Below are 5,883 nucleotides of genomic sequence, written 5' to 3' on the forward strand. Positions count from 1 at the left end.
GGGTCATCTTTGTCTTCTCCAACGTCGATCTGAAACAGATACGGTGGCAAACAGATTAATAAAGAGCAATTAAAATTAATTATATCAAGTATTTTCACCTTAATTAATTATAGAACGTAACATTCCAAAGTTTACAGGTGTAAAAAGTAAACCAACTCCAGGAAGAATACTGTAGCAAAGATTTTCTTATTTCGGTGGAATTCAAATAAATATCCAGCTGCACTCGCTCATGGGTTGAAAATTAACTGCATGATGTTACAAGGCGAAGACGAAACAGCAAATCAAGAATATAATCCAGGAAAGATCACACCCATGTAGACATGGGTTGTTTCAGTATAATCAAACTGAACATTAATTCTCTCTCATTTATTGTATAACCTGCAGAAATGGACAAAAAAATATATTAATTACACATATAATTAAGTAACACAAATAAAAACGCACCAAAAAGCAAGTAAAATAGCTGAATTAAAAAATAAACAAACAACAACTTTACGCCATTTTACATCACAACCATAGATCACGACATAGATTAACGTCAAATAACACGTCAATTTACGACATGGGCAACAGAAAAAGGTTAAAAGAAAGTCCATAGATAGATAAACTCCATAAATACATCAATGATAAATATCAATTTACTCTGTGGAAAATAAAAACTGCCAAGTCATATTGATGCACAATAACCTCAATTTATACTGTTGACAATAGCTAATTGTTAACAGAAATATCATAACAGATTAATAAAGAGTAATTAATAAGTAAGATCAAGTCATGTATTCTCACCTTAATTAATTGTAGAAAGTGGCGTTCTAAAGTCTACCAGTGTGATGAGCAAATTAACCAAATCTAGGAGGAATACTACTGCAGATAGTTTGTTGTTCTGGTTGCATCCAAATTAATTAATTTCCCATTGCCTCCCATTGTTACGGCAAAAATTAACTGCATAACGTTGCAAGGTGAAGACGTCAAAAGCATCAGTTATTTTAGTAGCACCAAAATTAACTTCTCATTTGTGGGATAATAATCTATATAGAAACAGGCAAGAAAAGTAATTAACTACCATTTTTAAATCGAACAAATCAGTATAAATCAGTAACATGTACACTAATGAAGGATCTGTTCCACATTAATTCTGCTTCTGCCATTTCTGAAACGTTCTTTAAAGTTGTCTACTGAAGCGAAGGGGAAACAGCAAATCAAAAATTTAATCCATCCAGGAAAGACAACACGTAATAGAAATGGGCTGTTTCAGTATAACCAAACTGAACATTAATTCTCTCTCATTTATTGTATAACCTGCAGAAATGGACAAAAAAGCATATTAATTGCAATTATAATAAACACAAATAAAAACGTATCAAAAAGAAAGTAAAATTAGTTGAATTATAAAATAACAAGGGTCATTTCTAAGCCACTTTATATTGCAACCATAGATCATGACATAGGTAAGTGTCAAATATCACGACGTCAATTTAAGATGCATAGATTTGAAAAAGGTTAAAAAGAAACAACATAGATCAATGATAATTGACATTTTCTTCTGTGGAAAAACTGTAAAATATAAATCCAAATTAACCTCAATTTATACTGTTGACAATAGCTAATTGTTAACAGAAATTTCATAAAAGATTAATAAAGAGTAATTAATAAGTAAGATCAAGTCATGTATTCTCACCTTAATTAATTGTAGAAAGTGACGTTCTAAAGTCTACCAGTGTGATGAGCAAATTAAACAAATCTAGGAGGAATACTACTGCAGATAGTTTGTTGTTCTGGTTGCATCCAAATTAATTAATTTCCCATTGCCTCCCATTGTTACGGCAAAAATTAACTGCATAATGTTGCAAGGTGAAGACGTCAAAAGCATCAGTTATTTTAGTAGCACCAAAATTAACTTCTCATTTGTGGGATAATAATCTATATAGAAACAGGCAAGAAAAGNAAAATACACAAAATAATGTATTTTACTGTGTTTACAATTTGATCATTTTTAGCAAATTAATATGTTTTATAAGGTTTAATCTATACGGAATCAAATCTGAAGATTTACTACGTAAATTCTAAATAAACTTTACTTATTATCGTCAACCAACTCAACTGATTTAGGGATTTTAAACTGCACATTATGACAAAGATTTTAAATTTCTTCGAATTTCATACTTTGACAACGCAAATGCACGGTTAAATAAAAAGAACAGGATTAACGACAAAACAAAAATAGTCTAAACTATTATAAAAATATAGCTACGTATATAAATTCACGATAATGTTGTCTTGCAGGCTTATCGCATTCCTGTGGTATAATATAATTCGATCAAACGGAAAAGAAAGAGATTTTTTTATACTTTAAACGAATGAAATTAAGAAACTATGTAATTGCATTATAATATTTTAGAAGTACCTTATTTTTACTTTAAAAAAATTGCCTGCAATTAAAGTTTTCCTAGAAGGTTTAGTGTGCAATAATTATATACTCACCATTTAATTCCTGACCTGCAGCCCAATTTCAACAACATTCCTTTTAGTAAAAAAGTTCAGCTGTCCAATGTGAGGATAAGTAGGTAGGTATGTATATCTGAAAAAAGGTAAGTAAAATTAATACGATTAAAATCCTAATAGCCATTATTATTGCGGTTGTCGGCCATCATGCTTTTAATTGTTGCAGTAGTCGGCCATTATGCTTTTTAATTGTTGCGGTTGTCGGCCATTATGCTTTCCAATTGTTGCTGTTGTCGGCCATCATGCTTTTTTAATTGTTGGAGAGGTCGACCACTACGCTTTTTAACTTATGCAGTGTTGTTCTATTATTATTTATGATTTTATCGGCAAGTCGAACTGGAAAACCGATGAATTTTCCTTGATTTTCTGAAAATACAAGTCAATTTTCTTAAACTTCTTTAAAATTAATTTTAATATTAGTTTTGGCATTCGAAAAGAGTAGATCTTAATGCCTAGAATAAATTTTCTTATAATTTAAATTTACGGGACCACCAAAAAAGCCACCGAATTTAGTGATTTTTCTTATATTCATAATGTTGTAGTTTCTACCTTATCAAAAAGACCAAATATAAAAACTCCCTTAAATTAAATTCAAAGAAAATATTCACGACAAATCTGAAAGTAAAATCTTAACGAAAAACTGGTTCATAGGCAAAATAAAAATGGACTTACATTACAGCGTTTTATACACGGCATAACCCATTTTAACTTTGAGCTATTCTGCAAAAGGAAAGGAAATATCTGTTACAATATGAATAATACAAATCTTGTAATTGTATGTGTAAATCTTTAGTTCGTCCAATTATTCCATTCACAATTTTTTTAGTCCTTACTGTATAAATATTTGTATAAATAAAACACGAAAATGTATATTTTCACAATATATATATATATNTCCACTCTTTCCGTTATATTTTTAGCCACAACCCTCTACCCTTAAAGGTACTGCAAACACAAGTAATTAATTTAGGAGCTTTCTCATGTATAATTTGTATGCATATTTAAAGTAAAACAAAAACACCAGTATGCAAGGGAAAAAAGTAAGGAAAAAGCGGATATAAAGATAGGAGACTAAAAATCAGAAGACGTGACTGATTTTAAATATCTGGGAAGTCAGATAAGTTAGGACGGAAGAAGTAGTAGAGATATAAAGCAGGGTCGAGTCGCCTTCAATAAAAAGAAGTCACTTCTATGCTCGCGAACGATTAACTTAGAAATTCGAAAAAGATTGTTAAAGGTGTATGTTTAGAGCAAGGCGCTATACGGGTGCGAAACAAAGAAAAGGTTAGAAGTGTTCAAAATGTGGTGTTACCAGCAAATGATGAGGATACCGTGGATAGAGAAGGTTATAAATGAAGAGGTATTAGAAAGAATAGGAGAACAGAGGACTCTATGGAAGTCAGTAAGGTAGGACACCTTCTCAGGCACGAAGGTCTAGTCAGAGACGTATTAGAGGCAGAAACAGTAGTTAGGAGGGGTAGATGTAGGCCTAGGTTAGATAGACTGTTCGCAAATAGTTAAGGTTGTGGGATGTTCTAGTTTTAAGGGAAATGCGAAGATTAGCTCAGGATAGGAAAGAGTGGAAGTACGTGTCCAACCAGTCTTAGAACTTACCACCTTATGATGATGATGATGCATATTTATACAAAAAGAAGTTGTTCAGTTTAAAGAAGAAAACACTACATAGAATCTTTTAAAAAACCGCAAAAATGTTGAACGTATTTTTTTCTACGCGACTCTTTAATTTTTCATGGAACTCGTTCGTGAAGATTTGTGTGTGTGTAGCCATCGTCCCGAACAAAATTTAGTCTGAAATAAGAGAAAGACCTAACAAATTGTGATAAATGGTATATCTGAGAATTCGGTGTATTCTAATGTAACTTGATTTATGAAAGGAAGCTTTTTTACGTTGAAAGCCGGTATTATAACCAGACTGGTAAACTAATTTTTTTTACCGAAGTGCTCCATTAGTAACCATTAACGCAATGCTCTGAAAATCTTTTGTAGTAAGTAATTCTTTGCTACGACATTTCCTTATAGAAAGAAACGAAAGTACGTGAAAAAGGTCAATTTTGACGAGGTTTAGGAAAGCCATAAACCAATTATATGTATCTGGATACATTTCTTGAATTTCTTCGATGTACCATGGAACGTGTAAGGTTTTTTATGCAAATTTTCAAACCGTTTAAGCCTCGAGCAGGGTAAAAAATGATTGGTTTTCCAATTCCTTGTATTATTATTTTTCTTGCTTTTGAACTAGCTTGCGGCGTAAATATTCGTTAATATCAATTTTCATCAAGTAAATTCCGATTCCCACATACGTTAATTTGTACTTATTAAACAAAGAAAAGTTCAGCTTGCCCTATCCCGAAGGAATATAAATATTATCTCAAAAGCTCCTAATTAATTACCTAAAGCTATGAATTGTCATCAATTGCTAATTGGCAGCGTTAGAATAAAGGAAATTTGATGTAATATCTTCACTACGCTTAGGTATTTACATCATTTGTCGAGTTTCAAAAACCTTTTAATATATCTACCCCTGTTGCAGCCCTTGTTATTTGTATCATTAAAATTTTTTAATTATAATAATTATTTGGTTATCAAAAGAGTACGAGATCGAAAAAAGTCTTTTTTTATAATAAACGCTTACCTCGTATATTGAAAATTTTCCACAAATTACTGGATCCATTTCAGGCATTTTATAAAAGCATTTGACAATTTTATTAACATCACCTGATACATAATTACACATGTAATGCACATTTAACTTAATAATGTCCTTTTCTATAAGAATAAAAGGGTATTTATCGTAATCTTTAGATAGAATCGCACAAAATAACGTTACTAAGGTACAACTCCGTGACATACTGACGCGAAGACATGAACAAAGAAAATTATCTATTCGATATAACGTCACATTACGGATTACCAATTGCTTCAAACAGCAATAAAAAGGTAAAACATTATCTGATCGATGAGTAATAAATAATATACAAATGATCCCACATAATGTTTGTAATTCTTAAAAACGTTTTTAATTAGTTTATTTTAAATACAATTGGCTGTAACAAAAACAAATACAATTGTATACCGTAATTCTAGAAAAATCTGTTGACGATGGGCTTTATCAATAACACGGATAGATATAATTGATTTTGATAAATGTATTGTAAATATTGAACCTGCGCTCTTCATTATTTCACGAGTAAGGACGAATATACAATAATAGGCAGCCAAGCCCATGCAAGGATGATAATTTTGTACTTAGATAATTAGTTAATTAACTTTTACGCAGATAGCAAAGAGTATATGAACAAAATTTGCGTAATCACTAATACATGTTTCTATCAACATTAAAACTAGTGATAGAGAGATGAG

At 31.0% G+C, this 5,883-nt stretch overlaps 2 long non-coding RNA genes across 2 annotated transcripts; both read right to left on the reverse strand.

The window, feature by feature from the left end:
* Positions 1-336: 336 nt before the first annotated feature.
* LOC112905704 lies at positions 337-1,938 on the reverse strand. The gene is made up of 3 exons (XR_003231957.1): positions 1,679-1,938; positions 787-1,299; positions 337-378 (listed from the first exon to the last, which is right to left on the reverse strand). It is a non-coding gene; the product is annotated as an uncharacterized LOC112905704 (long non-coding RNA).
* A 13-nt stretch (positions 1,939-1,951) lies between these two features.
* Positions 1,952-5,491, reverse strand: LOC108734181. The gene is made up of 3 exons (XR_001937340.1): positions 5,156-5,491; positions 3,175-3,222; positions 1,952-2,868 (listed from the first exon to the last, which is right to left on the reverse strand). It is a non-coding gene; the product is annotated as an uncharacterized LOC108734181 (long non-coding RNA).
* Between the last annotated feature and the right edge of the window lie 392 nt (positions 5,492-5,883).

The sequence above is a fragment of the Agrilus planipennis genome, unplaced genomic scaffold, assembly GCF_000699045.2.
Source record: "Agrilus planipennis isolate EAB-ADULT unplaced genomic scaffold, Apla_2.0 scaffold7, whole genome shotgun sequence".
NCBI lineage: Eukaryota > Metazoa > Arthropoda > Insecta > Coleoptera > Buprestidae > Agrilus > Agrilus planipennis.